Below are 17,319 nucleotides of genomic sequence, written 5' to 3' on the forward strand. Positions count from 1 at the left end.
TGAGCACTGGGGTTTCCCAGCACATACGACCTTCGGTGCTAGAAGCAGAAATGTCTGAGACAAACTATACACTTGAACTTGTATCTTCTGACTCTAAATCCTACCCTTTGCATTAATAACAATGACATTTATTGAATGCTTTCTATGTGCCATAGACTATGTAACAAAGACCTCACATAATTATCTTTCAAATCTGCAAAACAACCCCATGAGTTAAGTTGATATTTCTCTTCCTATAGTCCAGATAAAGAAAATTCAAATCTCGTGGCTTATTGGTAACTTACCCAAAGTCACACAGCTGGTGAGGATCTGGGTTCCAGCTCAGGCTATCCCAGGCCTGGGCTCATGCTGCTTCCCAGCAAGCAGGAGGCTCAGTACTATAAGATAATGTAGCTTAACTGAAATCTGTAGGTTTTATCTTCACCACCCTGCTTCTACTGCAACTATTCTTTGCTGCATAAAACATTCCTCCCTGCTTATATCCCACCAGACTCCATCTGACATAACCTCTCTTATTGAAATCTTACCAATGTCTCTCCCTACCTTCTACTGTGTATTGATTCAAGAAGTGTTCTTAGAAGGTAAAAAAGGAAAAAGAAAAAGAAAAAGGAAAGGAAAGAAAAGAAAAAGAAAAAAAGTTTTCATTCTCATTTGACATGTACCAGCAAGAGTTGCCAGACAACTTGTCCTTAGAATTATAAGCAGTTATATTTGCTTTAGTAAAACCCTACTTTTTGTTATCATCTACCTTATAGTTTGCTCTTAAAAAATGTTTCTTGAAAGAATACGCATTATTTACATGGGACAGAACTTCTTGGCACCATTTAAGGCATGAAAACAGATATACAGGTGTATTTGTGATCTTGTTCTTACAAAGTGTGTTATGATTAAGTTTCTGGAAGACAATGACTCTGTCACTTTCTTTCTCTGTAACCCATCCATCATGGACACAGTGCTACATGAAGTTTTCCAGAAATGTAGAATCAGGTGGGATATAATGTTAGACAGTGATCTTGCTGGCCCAGGGCGGAGGCCAAAGGATTTATCTGATGCTCATTGTCTATGGCTTTAAGCCTGTCACTTCTTTCTCTTTGTGCCTTAACTTTCCAGAGTTGAACATCCCAAGCAGTGTTGGTATATAGCTGCCACTTCAAAAGGAGAAACTGATGTTGGATATTGGAATTATTTACCTTTTTAAATTTTATTGAATTATTTATTACCTTATTATTATTATTTAAAGATTTTATTTATTTGAGAGAGAGAGAGAGGATGCATGAGCAGGGGGAGGGGCATAGGGAAAAGCAGATTCTGCACTGAGCAGGGAACCTGTTGCAGGGCTTTATCCCGGGATCCCTGGTTCATGACCTGAGCCGAAGGCAGACACTTAATCAATGGAGCCAACCAGATGCCTCACCTTACTATTTCTTTATTGTGGTAAAATTTGCATATTCTAAAACTCATCCTTTTTGAATTCATTATTTTGAAAAATAAACCACATAGAACACAATCAAAACATAGAACACTTCTATCCCTCCAAAATATTCCCTGTGCTGCTTTGTGTTGTCAATTCTAGTCACCACTCCGAGTTCCTGGCACCAGTGATGTGTTTTCTGTCCCTACAGAGCTGCCTGTCTGAGACACAGAATCTTGCTGCTGGTAGACTTTTAAACTTGCTTCTTTTACTTCATATAATGCTTTTGAGATTCAGCCATCTTGCTGCATACATCAGCATTTGCTCCTTTTTTTTTTTCTGATTATTATTCCAAAGTAGGAATATAACAAAATTTAATTATCCATTCCCCAGTTTAAGGACATTTAGGGTTTTGCACGCCTGTTATGAATACAGCTGCTATAAACAGTGTACAGGTCTTGGTGTGGATGTATGTTTTCATTTCTTTTGGAGACGTATATAAGTGTGGTCATAGGATGGGTGTATGTTTGCCTTTCTAAGAAACTGCCAAACTGTTTTCCAAAATCATTATAACACTTTGCATTCCCATCAGCAACAGAGGCGAATTCCAGGTGTTCCACATCCTTGCCAATACTTGGTATCACGAGTCTTATTAATTTTAGCTATTCTTGATGTATCTCTTTGTGGTTTTAATTTGAATTTCTAGTAGATCCCTTTTTTCGATATAATTTGTATACAGTACAATGATTTTACATGTTACAGCTGATGTGTTTTGACAGAGACACAGCCCTTTTGTAACTCACACCAGATCAAGGTAGAGATCGTTGCCAAACCCCAGAAATCCCCTGGTGCCCCGTCCAGTCACTTTTATCCCACCACAAACACTGTTGTGACTTTTTTTTTCTATCATAGATGACTTTTGCCTGTTGTAGAACTTCATATATATGGAATTATACAGAACGTACTTTTTTTGTAACTGGTTTCTTTCACCCAGCCTGGTGTGTTTTGAAGGGCATCCAAGCTGCAGTGTGTGTCTGTCACACTGGAGTTCCTTTGGAGTTCCTTTGATGACTGAGTAGTGTTCCATTGTATGGATAAACCACAATTTGTTAATTTATTCTTTTGTTGGTAGGCATTTCAGTTGTTCCCAGTTGCTGTCTACTATGAATAAACCTTCTACAAATATTTGCTCAAGTATTTTCGTGAAGATGTTTTTTATTTCTCTTGAGTAAATAGCTTGGAGTGTAATTGCTGGGTTACAGAGTAGGTATTTGTCTACTTTTATAAGATGTTGCAAAACTGTTGTCCAAAGTGACTTCTCAACTTTGCATTTCCACCTGCAAAGTATGATTTCAATTGGCTTACATCCTTGTCAAAATATTGTTCAGCATTTTTTTTTAAGTTTAACCATCATAATGGGTATGTGGTTATATCTCACTGTGGTGATACTGCATTTCCCTAATAACTAATTGTGTGCCTATAGCCCATTTGTGTATCTTTCTTTGTGAAATGTCTGCTCAAGTCTTTTTGCCTTTTTTTTGTTGGATTGTCTGTTTATTACTGACCTACAGTCAGTTGATTGAGTTGTAGTTTTTTAATATATTTTGTATACAAATACTTTTTCACATATGTATTTCTCTTTTTATGTGACTTGGGAGAAGTATAATAAAATACAAGCATATATAATATTACACATAATATCTTCATAATTTATTCACAATGTATTTAATATAATCTATATGTGAATAAACATATTTTATAAAATACAAATACATTAGGTGAGCAAACATTTTAATTTGATGGTCTAGTTTATCAAAAATGTGTTTTTCCAGGTTTTTTGACAAGTAATTTACATATAATACAGTATAAGTTTAAGGTATAGAGCATGACGGTTTGATTTACATATATTGTGAAATAATTATCACAATGGATTCACCTAATATTCATCAATTCATTAGCTATAATATAAAGAAAAGAAGAAAATAAAGAAGAAATTCTCCTGTATTGAGAACTTTTAGGATTTATTTTCTTAACAACTTCCCATATATCATGCAGCAGTGTTAACTATAGTCATAGTGTTGTACATTACATCCTTAGTACTTATTTATCTTACAACTGGAAAATTATACCTTTGACCACCTTCCTCCAGTTTTGCCTCTCCCTACCCTCCACCTCTGGTAACAATGTGTCTAATCTCTTTTTCCATGAGTTTATTCTCACTTTTGTTTTTGGATTCCTCATGTAAGTGAAATCATCCAGTATTTGTCTTCCACTGTCTGACTTATTTCACTTAGCATAATGCCTTCAAGGTCAATTCATGATGTCACAAATGGTAGGATTTCCTCATTTTTTCATTGCTGAATTATATTCTGTTGGGTATATATACTATGGCTTCTTTATTCCTTCATCCATCAATGGACAATTTAGGTTGTTTCCATTTCTTGGCTATTGTAAACAATGCTGCTATGATAATGGAAATATAGATATCTTTTTGAGTTAGTGTATTCACTTCCTTTAGATACATTCTCAGGATTGGAATTGCTAAATCATAATAGTTCTATTTTTCGTTTTTTTGAGGAAATTCCATACAGTTTTCCATAGTGGCTGTACTAATTTATATTCCCACCAACAGTGCACAAGTGTTCCTTTTTCTCCATGTCCGTATCAGCATTTGTTATCTCTTGTCTTTTTGATGATGGTCATTCCAGTAAGTGTCAGGTGATAGCTCACTATGGCTTTAATCTGCATTTCCCTGATGAAGAGCAATGTGGAATATCTTTTCATGTACCTATTGGCTTTTGGATTATTTGTTTTTTTGCTACTGAGTTATTTGAGTTCTTTATATATTTTGCATATTAACCCCTTATCAGATATATGGTTTGCAAATACCTTTTTCCATTTTGTGGGAAATACAGAATGATCCATATGTATCTATTAGATCCATTTGCTCTCTGTCTGGGTAATCTATCCATTGTTCCTCCAATCTTGGGCACATAAATATGTACAACTCTCAACAATAGCTGCACCATGTATAGTATTTTTGGTTGACAGTTTTTTTTCTTTCAATAGTTTAAGTATGTCATCTGTTCTTCCCTGATCCGAAATGTTTTGTTGAGAAATCTACCAATAATCTTATGGAGGTTCCCTTGTATGTAACTTCTCTCTTTTCTCTTACTGCTTTTAAAACTCTTTCTTTTGCCTCTGATTTTTGACAGTTTAATTATAATTATTCTCAGTGTAGGCCTATTCAGGTTCAACCTGTTGGAACATTTTGGGCCTCATAGATCTGGATGTCCATTTTTCTCCCCAGGTTTGGGAAGTTTTCAGCCATCATTTGTTTATTTTTATTCAAGTATAATTAACATACAGTGTTATATTAGTTTCAGGTGTATGATATAATAGCTGTTATTGTTTTAAATGTACTTTTTGCCCCTTTCTCTTTCTAACATTTGCACATGTGAATATTATTTCTTTTCATTGCATTTTATGTCTTTCTTCCTTTTTTATTCTTTGTCCTCTTTGCTTCTCTGATTGGATAATTTCTAATGTCCTCCAAGTTGCTGATTCTTTCTTTTGCATAGTCAAGTTTGCTTTTGAAGCTCGATTGAATTCTTCAGTTTAATTGGGATTCTGTAGGATTCTATCTGTCTTTTCATTGTGTGCTGTGCTGATAGTCTTCATTGCTTTGCCAATCTTTGTCTTTTGTTTGCACATTGTTTTTATAATTTCATTAGTTGTCTTTGTGTTCTTATAGTTCATTTAACTTCATTAAGAGGAACATTCTCAATTCTTTGTCTGAAGGTTCATAGATCTCCATTTCTTTAAGGTCATTTACTAGTTCTATTAGTTTCTTTTGGGGTGTCATATTTACCTAGTATTTTGTGATTCTTGATTTCTTATGATGGTATCTCCACATTTGAATAATCAGTTCCTCTTCAGCCTTTACAGGTTTGCTTTGGCAGAGACAAGTATTGGCCAGTCAGCTCAGTTTGGGTTTCTGGGGGCATCTGCTGGTAATGTTTCAGGGCAGGTAGTCTATTATGGCCCAATTTGGGATGAAGCAACCTTCTAAGTTCTGTGATTGGGGGTGGGGGATTGTGTCACTGACTCTGAATAGTTGGGTAGGAGTACTGGTTTGGTTCTCTACCCACATGAGTCTACCATAAGGGTTCCATGGTTGCCTGGATTCTCCGGTCAGGCTTACAGGAGATTTGGGACTGGGGACTACATTAAGTTGCAAATGAGGCTATTAATTAGCTTCCTCTCCCTGGCAGGGCAGCAGGACAGGTCCCAGGGCCTATATAGCTTGTTGTTTGGGGACCCAAATCAAGCAAGAGAGTGCAGTGAATTCCCTGGTCAGTTGAGGCCACCAGTTTTGCTCTGCAGATGGGGAAAGCCACAGACTGTGCTCCTGTTCAAATATCACTGTAAGCAGGACTATTAGATGACCTATGCAATTTCCCATATGTTCTGGTTAGGCTCCCAGTCAGGCAGGCTGGAGGCTGTATTCAGTAATAAACAGGACTATGAATTCATTTCCTTGTCTGGGTACAGTGGGGTACAGAAGCAGAAGCAGCTTTAAGGCTGGTAAAGCTCATTGTTATCTTAACTCAAGCTGACCCTCCCCCCTTCCCAGCCAAGTTTCCTGGCCTTACAGGTCCATTGGCTTTGCTCTGCAAGCTGTAAGTTCTGTCCGCCCTTTCAAATCAAGTGCCACTTGGGTTACACAGCTTCTAGGCATTCTCACCTGTTCTTCTGGTTAGATAGAGCTAGGAGCCACAGTGGGTAGGTAGAACTGTGTCACAGTTTCATTGCCTAATCAGAAAAGGGATGGTCCATTCTAGGCAACTCTAAATTTCCTAAACAAGCTCTCCATTTGGGAGGAGCCAGGAGCTATACCCAGCCTTGGTTATAAATGAATTTCTCCTACACAGGAATCTTCCACCACTGGTACGGCTTTGCTTTGGAGGTGATCAGTTTTGCCTGCTTGACTCTCTGCTCAAGCACTGCTGGGCCACACAGTTCCAGGTGTTCCCACCAGCAACTCCAGTTGGATGTCACCAGGAGACACCCTCCGCTGTGGATGGGGCTGTGACTCAGTTCCTTGCCTCAGTGTGAGCAAACCAGGCTCTAAGACCAGCAAAGCTTTTCATTTGACTCTCCAAATCAAGACATCTGAGTTCCTTGTCCAGAGTGCACCACACACTCTTCTGCAGATGAGCAAAACCCACTATTTTAGATTATTGCTTGGACACTGTGGGTGTTAACTCAGGGTGCCAAGATCCCCGAACTGGTAATTGCAAGCCCTTCTCCTTCTCCGTCACAATTAGATACCCAGTGGTTGAGCCCTGCAGATTCCTCTGCAATCCCTGTGGGGTCAAACCAGAGTCGTGGCTCTCATAAAGTGACCCACACTACTGAGATGAGTAGGAGGCTTACTGTTCTTTGGGTTCTTTTTTCCCACTGGAAGAGCCAGGGACCCATGGAGGACCTCTCCTTGCAGCCTGGAAGAGTGGCAAAGTAGTGTGTATGGCTTCTCTTACCCTTTTAATGCAGGCTGATTTGGTCTCTGTGATGCAGGGGGTACTTAAGCTTTACCCCATTGTTCTAGGATTCTCTCAGGGATAACTTGGTCTTGAATAGTTGTTAGTTGTTCTTCTGAGTGAGAGTGAAGTCAGGAATGACTTATGTCACCAACTTGGTGATGTCACTCCCTTCAAAAGTGATTTTGAACACTTTAAATTGTTTATTTAAAATTAAGAAAACAATTTCTTAATTTTCTTAATTTTCTTTTGTATTGTTCATTGCTGGTGTATTGAGACACAACTGATTTTATGTGTTGATATTATACTCTATATCTTTGCTGAATTTGTTTTTAAGCTCTGGTAGCTTTCTTTGCAGAGAGTGAAATCTTTGAGATTTTCTGTATCTAAGATCATATCATTTGTGATGAAAATAGTTTTACTTTATCAGAAAGTGTTTTTATATTTTAGTTCTTTATTCTCTGTAAGAAATCTTTGCCTATCATAAGGTCGCAAAGATACTCTAGGTTTTCTTCCAGCAACTTTGTAGTTTTTACTTTTATATTTAGGTCTAAGATACATAACATTTTTGGTATGTGTATGGTATAATAATACTACATTATTATGATTACTGCTGCTTCATAACAAATCTTAAAATCAAATTGTCTCCAACATTGTTTCCCCCCCCCCCGCCCCAGGATTGTTTGGCTATTCTAGGTCCTTCCATTTTCACATATGTTTTAAAAATTAACGTAAATTTTTATAAAATCTGCAGAGATTTTTAAAAAAATTTTCTTCTTTTGTGCCTCAATTTTGTATAGTTTTGTTTTCCAGTTTTCAGTGTCACTTTTTTTTCTCCCTGTGTATCAAATCCATTATTAAGCCCTACTCAATGAATTTTTCATTTAGAATATTGTATTCTTCAGTTCTAAAAGTTTCATTTGGTTGCCTTTTACTTCTAGTTTTCCACTGATATTTGTCATCTCTTTACTTATTATATTACTCTTTCTCCTTTGAATTCAAAGCATGTTGAAAATAGCTATTTTACTTTATTTTTATTTTTTACATAATAAACTGTTATGCTAAGGCTAAGCCCTGAGCTTTTAATAGTTCCTGCTGAGCAGGCTATTGGAAATAAATTGTATTTCCTTTCCTAGAGACAATTGTGGCCCTTGCCTTCAAAAAGTTTACTATCCACTGAGTAGAGCAGGACTATTATACCCAAGATGGAAGGCTTATTGTGTAAACCACTTTTCTAAGGCCAAAGCCTCCAAGATTAAGTAAGATTTAGGTATACAAAAGAAGTAGTGTCAGGGAATTAGCTTATCTGCTAAGTCCAACATCTTTGTCATTTCAAGTTTGCCTCTATTTTCTTCTGGTGGCAGCTTAAATTTTTTTTTATTCCTTTGTATAGCTAGTAAATTTGGGGAGTTATGCTAGATATCATGAATCTTAACTTGTTGAGAGTCTGGATTTGATTGTCTTCCTTTAATAATTGCTGGATTTTGTTTGGGCAGGAAGTTAACTTAGTTATAATTCAGTTGACTCTTTCAGGCTTGTTACTAAGATTTGTTAGGGCAGGTTTTGTATAGTCCTTACTCTACACTACATTGGCCTTCCTCCTAAAGTGTGGGATTTCAGAGCAGTTGTATGCCCATAGTATCTGTGAGGCCTCTCCACTCTGGCTGGTCACAATTCCTGCCACCCCCAGCTCCATGCACTCCTGATATCTTCAGCCCACTCTCAGTTCCTTAGTAGCCCCATGTGTACCTCATTGAGTCTTTGACCAAAGTTTTAAAAGACCTCTTATGCAGATTTCTATAGTTTCTTCTCTATGTAATTTTCCCTTCTCTTTTCCTTAGGAGCCTGCTCCAAAATTTTAGTCATTCCATCAGCCCCAAACTCAGGTATCTGCCTCCTCATCTCAGCAAAACTAATGGGCATTAGTCTTTGACTCCATCTCTCTGTGCCTAGGGAGAGATCTAGGATATTCAGGGAGGTCTTTCCATGCAATTCTTCCTCTCTGTGTGGCCATGGTTCTGTGCTAAGTGACTTTCAATATCTGAAAGCAGTTGTTTCAAATATTTTGCTATTTTTTAATTGTTGGTGGTCAGATGAGCCCACCGTTACCAATTACTTCACTGTGGCTGGGAATGGAAGCGACCCATATCATTCTTGACATTTTCTTCGTGTTTCACATCTGGTGTCATCTCTGAAACCAGAATTTCAATTTTGTTTTTTGACTGCTACTAATATATGTATAACTCTGAAGCAAAGTAAGAGTATCTTCAAAGGATAACATATGTCTTGTGAAAGTATTACCCTCCTGTAAGATGTAGTTCTATGTTAGGATGCATTTTATAGAAGTTTAAAAAGTATTTGGAATTTCAATTGTATTTAAAGTGAGATTGTGTTTTTATCATAGGCAGTTCCTCTGGATGATTTGTACAGATGACACAAAGGTGTTCATTAAAGTAGAAATACATTATCTCCAGCATTTAAGGCATTCCATTTTTGCTTTGGCAGAGAGTAAGTACAGATTCCTATCATGTTTGAAATACAGCATCTAATATTTTACGATGAATGAAATATTTCTAGTCAGATCATTTCTGTAAGTCTGCTGGTATGTTTTAACATGAGGATTGTTTTGTGTTGTGTTTAGTTCCTCTACGGTCCCATGGGAACTTTTTAAAGCTAACTGTCTTGTGTACTAATTTAAAACACTCCCCACATTAATATTCCTAATAGGGGAAATATGAAAGCATCAAGATATCATATCACTTTTTCAGGTCAGCTGCATGGGAGTCACTCTCCAGGGTAACTGTGCATTCAGGTTTTGGAAAGAATCACAAATGTCTTCTCAAAATAAAAGAACTCCTCTGGCTATAATATGAGAGGATAACAATCTGAGCAGATCTTTCCACTTGTGCTACCAAACACCTCTTTTTTTCGAAAGTCTCTTACTTCAGTTTCAGTTGAAAATTAAAGGCAACAGATAAAGAGTGCTTTGTTCGTTTGACCTAACAAGGAGTCTTTTAGGACTTAGGCTAACCTAAGGATCCAGTCTTCCAGATGTTACATCTTTAACCTTCTGGCTTATTACAACTTCCTGAATCTTGCTAAGAAAAAAAAATCTAAGATATAGCCACCTAATAAGATGTTATTAAAAATTATGTAATTTATACACTTAAGTAATCATATCCTTGCTGTGAATTGCTCTTGTGCTCCCTACAAGTACTTATAGATTTATTTTTTTTCTCAACATGACAATAGTACATCCCTGCTGTGATTGCATAAACTCCATTAGAGTACTTGTGATGTGCTTATGACATAGGTGGTCTTTAAGCAAAACACACTGCATTTTGTTTTTCCTAGTATTTTGATGTGTGCTTTACAGTAGAAATAACTCCAGAAACAGGAGACCCAAGTTGAAATTCAGACTTTGCTACTTAATAACTAAAGAACCTTGTGCAAACTAGGTAACCTTTCCAGGACTTACTTTATATGCTAAATGGTTATGAGGATAGTACTTGCTTCACAGGAAAGTTGCGAAAATTAAAGGGGTTCACACAGGTCAGATCAGTGCCTGGCACTTGTAAGCACTTGATAAAACTTACCTGTTGTCGTCATCATCATTATTGTTTACAGAGCTCTTTAAAATTAGCTCATTGAGTCTTTACAGCAGATCTTTAAAGTAAATATTGTTATCCCCATTTTATAATAAGGAAGCCAAACTCAGATACAGGCTTTTGAACATGGTTAAGCTGTATTTTTGTCTCCATTTTCCTGGGTAACATTAAAACATTCAGACTTTTAAAAAATGTTGATGATGAGCCTTTGCTAAGGTTAGCTTGCTTATCTGTTTAAATTAAATAATAATTTCATAATCATTTTGTGTCATCCAACATTTTTTTGATAGAATTCAAAACTGTGAGGTATTCTGCCAATAGGAAACATGGCTAGTTCTGTTTAGTTCCCTATAATGTCCTTTACAATTAGAATACAGAAATGTTCATTGTAGTACATGAGAAACAGGATAAAGGTAAAGCCCCTTGCCTGGCACAGAACGTGTCAATCCCCCCACAGGTTTCTTTTTCCTTTGAAATAAATGTATCCAAATTTTTGATCTGTTAATCTTTTGAGAAGTTATTTCTCTGATTCTAATTCTCAACTTTCAGGTACACAAGATCCCTTATACCAATGTGGACAATTTATTTTTCAAACCATTTGTAGCTTGACCTCCTGAAAGACTAGTCTGTCTCTAAGACTATTTTTGTATGTTTTCCATGTAATAGGCTCCTCCAACTTTTTTCCATTCCCATTGCAAAGATCTATTACTCAAATGAACTTTGAGAAGGAGATTCACATAAATATCAGTAATTAGAGTTAACTTATCAACCCGTAGAAAAATAATCGCAGCCCATGAAGTTCTTTTGGGATCTTATACTGAGTCTGTGATTTAGGTTACTTTCCACTTCGATTTAGGTTACTTTCCACTTCTTTTAAGAGCTAAACATAACCTAGGAAAGGCAAGGTCTTTGAAGTGAGAGCTGGTTGACCATTTCCTGCAAAAAGTGTCCAATCCAGTTGAAAATGTCCTGGAAATGTCTCCAGATTCATCAGCAAGGGCTCGGGGAAAATGTCACTGTGGGATTTCTACCGAACTTTATGTTCTGATAAACAGTGTGGTGCTGGTAGTTCCCACTGGTAAATTCTTTTTCTCTTGGGAGGAGCCAGCCAACTTCCTTATTCATTTTCAAGCTTTGTTTAAAGGGCAAAAGAGAGTAAGACAGAAAGAGCTTGGGAGTGGACAAATGCCAAGGAGGACCACCTATTAAAATCAGTGAGTGCTAACAGTATTGGAGTTTCACTCTCTTTCTCTTTGAGTACAACATAAGTAAATAAACAGAGTTTCTTGGAAAATAAACTATTTCCAACTAACCACCACTTGTGTCCTGTTCTAATCTCCATCCTAACACTTTGTGGTAGAATCCAGATGGCAAAAGTTATCTTGGAATTAGTGCTTTTCTGAGATGAATGGCTGTATTCAGGAGGCTGATAGGGTGACATAGTGGTGGTGAAAGCTCTTCCAGCAGCAACAATAACAATGAAAAAACCCAACAGGCGATTTTGCAAGCTTTACTCCTGAATGGAAGCCAAGAGAACATATTGCTTGTCACCAAATTCAGAATTAAAATAATACTAGAATTTTCACAGAAATAAGCACATGAAAATGCCCTTGCATGTTAGGCTGTTTCCATTAGATTATGGTCACTTATATGAAAATTTTCATAGTAGGATGCATCCCATCATCTGGGCACTCCGAGGGGTTTTATTTTTATTTTTTCAAAGAAAATTACTTAAGTAATTGATGTCTTTAGAAAGGGACTTTTATTTTCTTCAAGACACAAGACTGATGTGCCAATAAAAATAAATGAATTAAAATGAACTCACAATTTTATTCAAATACCTTTAGAGAATTAAACTAGGCTCCAAAAGCCATACTTACTTGCAGGTTGTGAGGGTTTTTGAATTTGGAGGAATATTCCCAAACCTCAAATAACAACAACCAGAGTCTTTTTTTAACCTGTTCTCCATATCCTTTCCTATGACCAAAAAGATTAAAAAAAAAAAAAATTAAAGCTCTGATTCACCTTGTAGTCTTATCCCAACCTCTCATTTCAGTATTTATCCCCTCTCCTACCCTTCCTAAAAGCAGCTACAAAACAAGGAAAAATAAAATTCACTGGGTCAGGCTGAGAAGAGCTGGTTTATAGCTTTCTCTCTGCTACAGTTCAAGCATCCATAAAATGAGCATAGCATTAGGACTCAAATCATAAGGGCTGTTTTCAGTATGGTGTCTATAAAGTCTGAATCCAAGTTTCTACTGACTGACACTGTTCATTCTAATTCTTATTTAGATTTTCTCTCCTGCCGACTGTCACTCTCAAGATCTCTCACATCGGAAGTCTTTATTTCCTCATTTATAACTCTGGATAAATGTAAGAGAAAATACAAGCCCAGAGCGGCATATTATATGATTCAGTAAGGTGCTCCCCTATCCCAAATGGCATGGGAACCAGAGAATCATTTGGAGTTACAAGTTTCAATAGTGAAACTCTATAGCTTTCTTGGCCCTTATAAAACCAGGTCACAGCTGCCTGGCTTCCTAATTTGGTTTGATGTACTGTGAATTCCCAAGGGGATAAGTCACTCTCTTATTCATATGTGAGTTCAGGAACCATTCCAAAATAAAAATCAGTCAGAGTTTATCTGTGATTTTTAAATGCCCTCTAGCACTCTACAATGCAGATCACCTAGAGCTGACTCTCAGCAAACATTTACCATACTGGAGAGGAATTAAATGACAATTTTTCATCTTTTGAGATAGTAACTTTATTACCGTGAATATTCACGACGTTAAAATTGCTGGGGATTTCTTTTTCTGCTCTAGGAATATTTCACTGAATGTGAAACCATTAACATGGAGAGAAAATGAAAGTTAAAAATAATTGATTATAAAATATCTTAACCATTAAAAAAAATATCTTAACCATGAGATACTGTAGACTATGAGAAACAAAATGAGGGTTTTGGAGGGGAGGGGGGTGGTGGGTTGGGTAAACCTGGTAGTGGGTATTATGGAGGACACGTATTACATGGAGCATGGGGTGTGGTGCATAAACAATGAATTTTGGAACACTGAAAAAAAAATAAAATTAAGAAAAAAATGAAGAAGAAGGATGTCTAACCAGGGTGGGGGGTGGGAATAAAATATCTTAACAAACAGGGTCTTATGTCAAGTGTATGAGATAGCATTATTATATATTTCTCTTGTTACCTTTAAGCTCATAAGAATATCATAAATCACCTCGCTTTATAAGATTTGATGGGACAGAAAGATATTCCCTGTTGGTCATCAAATTAAGATGCAGTATGACTTTACACATTGTTCCATCTCAGACTTTGGCTGTGTTCTATCTTTGTAATTTCCCAGAGCCAACCACTTCAGGTTATTTGGGTCTCTGCCAGTGACTATGACACAGATGCCTTTAATAAAGAGATCCAACCACCTGGAAGATCTCCTTGCTTTATTAGAACTTTCAAGAGATATCAATCCTGTTTTATTAGTGTTTATTAAAAAAGAAAGAAAATAAACTAAAGTAGACAACGCAGTCTGTGTAGTCTGCTTTGTTTTCCTTCTTTTACTGCATAAAATAGAACACTTCTGGAAAAGTTCATGCAATTCACAACTGTAGTTCAATGGCGACTATCGGTCAAACTTTGCACTTGGCAAAATAGATACGGTGAAGATGCATGACCTTTCCTGAAGAAGCTACACAGATGTAATATTACTTTAAAAAAAAACTTAATGAAATAATCAAAATTAATCTGTAAAATGTGTAGAGATATTTTTATAATGTCATATGGGGTGGAATATTTAAAAGTATATAAAATTGAGACTAGGTGACTTTATTATATATGAAATAATGTAATATGTGATAAGTAAGTCTTCACAATGTTGGGAAAGTAGTAGATCATTCAAAGAATGGTATAAGGAAGACCGACTGTTTAGAAAAAAATATAAATTATACCAACCTCCAACAGAACACCAAAAAAAATTAGTTAATGGTTAATTGTATTAAGAACTATATAAAGTAGAAAGAAATGTATATATGTAATGGCCTTAGGGTAGGAAGAGAGTTTCTAAGATTAAGTCATGGATGAGAGAGCAAATGTGAAATTTGATAACATAAAAATGTAGAAGTCATATATAGAAACCTTTTAAAATTAAAACACAAGTGATAAACTTGATAAAATACTTGCAAAATATGACAACAAATTAATACCCCTAATGATTGAATGTTTCATCCAAACCAACTAATATTGCTAACTATATGTGGAAAAATAGAAAATAAGGTAGAAATACACACTAAAAGAAATTCAAAGAGGGGGTGAATATGAATTTATGTTAAACTTTACTGGTAACCAGGAAAGCCAATTAAAACAGCAATAATAAATAAGTTTTTGCTTATCATATTCACAAATATTTTTAATATAGTAACAACAGTATGAAGGTTCACAAGCAATCTCATTCAATTCTGGTTGATACTAGAACAAATATTCTAGAAATCTGTTTAAGTATTACAAAAAGTTTTAAAGTTATTGTTCTTTAATCTAATAATGCCAGTTCTAGAAGTGTCCAAAACTAGTAACGAAATATTTATGTAAAAATATATTCATCACAGTGTTGCTTATTACTTTTTAAAAATGTGATTGTTCTGTTGTAGAGAAATCAACACCTTGTAGCCTATCTAAAAGAGAGAATTATTTTTTTCCAAAATAACTTAATGACAGGAGGGAAAGCTCTTGAGATATTGATAAGCAAAAAATCTTACATACACTAAAATAATTTTTTAAATACATGTATTTATTCAACAGATAAAATTATTTAAACATGTATTATGTGACAGGCAATGTTCTAAATGTTTTATGCACTTTATCTCTTTAAAACTCACAAAAGTTCTACAAGGTAGGTACTATTTGTATCCTCATATTAAATGAGGGAAATTGTTTCCCAAAGAGGGAAACAGTTAAGGCACTTGCTGAAAAACTTGCCTAACATCATCATTGTTGGAAACAGTAAGGTCCTTATTCTCATACAGTTTACAATCTAAAAGAAAGATATTAATCAAAGACTTGTCAAAACAAATGTCAAAACAAACAAATAGCAGTGATAATAACCCATAAAGTAGAGGTCCATTCTAAAGGGACTGCCCTAGCCTATGAGAGGAGGAATGCTTGCTTCAGGAGACAGTGATTGAGCTGACAACGTATGCAGGAGAAAGTGTTAGCTGGAAAGAGAAGACTACTCCAGGAGGAGGGAACAGCATGTGCAAAAACTTTCTGACAGGGACTTGCATGGCATGGTGGAAAGAATTGGCAAAGCTAAGACAGAGTTGGAACAAACAGAGAATAAGAGAAAATGTGATGTGAGACAATGTTCAGAGCACAACCAGTGGCCCAAAGATTCTCATTTATAGGTAAGCAATGCGGGAGCCTGAGAGGCAAGATGACTTGTCCAAAGTCGCACCATCTACTTGTGACAATCTGAAATCAGACCTCTCTGGTTGCAGGACCAGGAGTTTTTCTACCACATTATTTGCTTTAGAGCAGAGGTTTTCAAACTTCTTGAGTAGTAGAATCTTACACAAAATTTCCAATAAAAGAAAGAGATCAAAATATTGTAGTAATATAAATATAGTTTTTTTTTTAATTTCAAGGTATAATTTTTACTTGTAAAGCCAACCAGTGAGAAGAATGGGAGCTGTTTTAATAACACAAACATATAAAGAATGGGTGATGGGTGAAATTTGTAGTTTTATATCAAACTCAGCATACAAGTATTTTGTGTTTTCTGTAATATGGGGGAAGTTCTGTTTCTACCGATGAAGTGGCTGCAAATGGTAACAGTTTTAATAGTTTGTATGGCAAATCCTGGAATAGTGTCAATTAAATTGTAACTGAAGCTGAAAGAAAAGTAGAAATTCTTCTATTTTGACAGTAAATTGTTAAAAATATCGAGCAAGTACTATATTCCTTAATTGTCAGGAGTTCAACTTGGAAGATGTCAATGACAGATTCCTCAGATCTTCAGTGAACCCTGGTGAATGTCATCTTAGTTTGTGCAAGCGGCTATAACAAAAATACCATAGACTAGGCAGCTTAGACAACAGACATTTCTCTCTCATATTTTTGGAGGCTGGGAATTCCAAGACTGACACACCAACAGATTTAGTGTCTGATAAGGGCCCATTTGCTCATTCATAATTGGCCATTTTCTTGCTGTGTCCTCACATGGGGGAGAGGGACAAGGGAGCTCTCTGGGGTATCTTTTTATCAGGGCACTTATCCCATTCATAAGGGCTCCACCCTCATGACCTAATAACCTCCAAAAGTCCCACCTCCTAAAATCATCATATTTGAAGGTGAGGTTCCAACATACAAATATAGGGTGACACAAATGGTGGGGGACATTTAGTCCATAGTGAGTGTTATAACATTATGAGACATTCAATATGTCATTTAAAAACCCCTCAGATTACCCAGGAGTGAGATATCTTACTCTGCCTTAGCTAGATAGTCACATGTGTTTCCAGTCAAATGTATTTCACTGCTGACACTTTCTCTGTGGTTTTAAGCATTCCTGTAATGTGATCCTGCAGTGCCAAATTGAGCTTGTGATGTTTACTGCAAAAAAAGTCAGCAAGGTATGCAAACCAGGGAAAACAAATTTTTTGAAAAATATCTCACTAGAGGAAATTTTTATTTCTTTAAAGATTTTATTTATTTATTTCACTAGAGGAAATTTTAAAAAAATGAATT

General features: G+C 36.1%; 1 protein-coding gene across 1 annotated transcript in view; it reads left to right on the forward strand.

Annotated features, from left to right (window-relative positions):
• Window positions 1-17,319, forward strand: part of PDE7B (phosphodiesterase 7B) — a 307,284-nt gene that overhangs the window by 63,057 nt on the left and 226,908 nt on the right. The gene's annotated exons all lie outside the window — the stretch shown is intronic.

The sequence above is a fragment of the Lontra canadensis genome, unplaced genomic scaffold, assembly GCF_010015895.1.
Source record: "Lontra canadensis isolate GAN:19392208 unplaced genomic scaffold, GSC_riverotter_1.0 scaffold156, whole genome shotgun sequence".
Taxonomy (NCBI): domain Eukaryota; kingdom Metazoa; phylum Chordata; class Mammalia; order Carnivora; family Mustelidae; genus Lontra; species Lontra canadensis.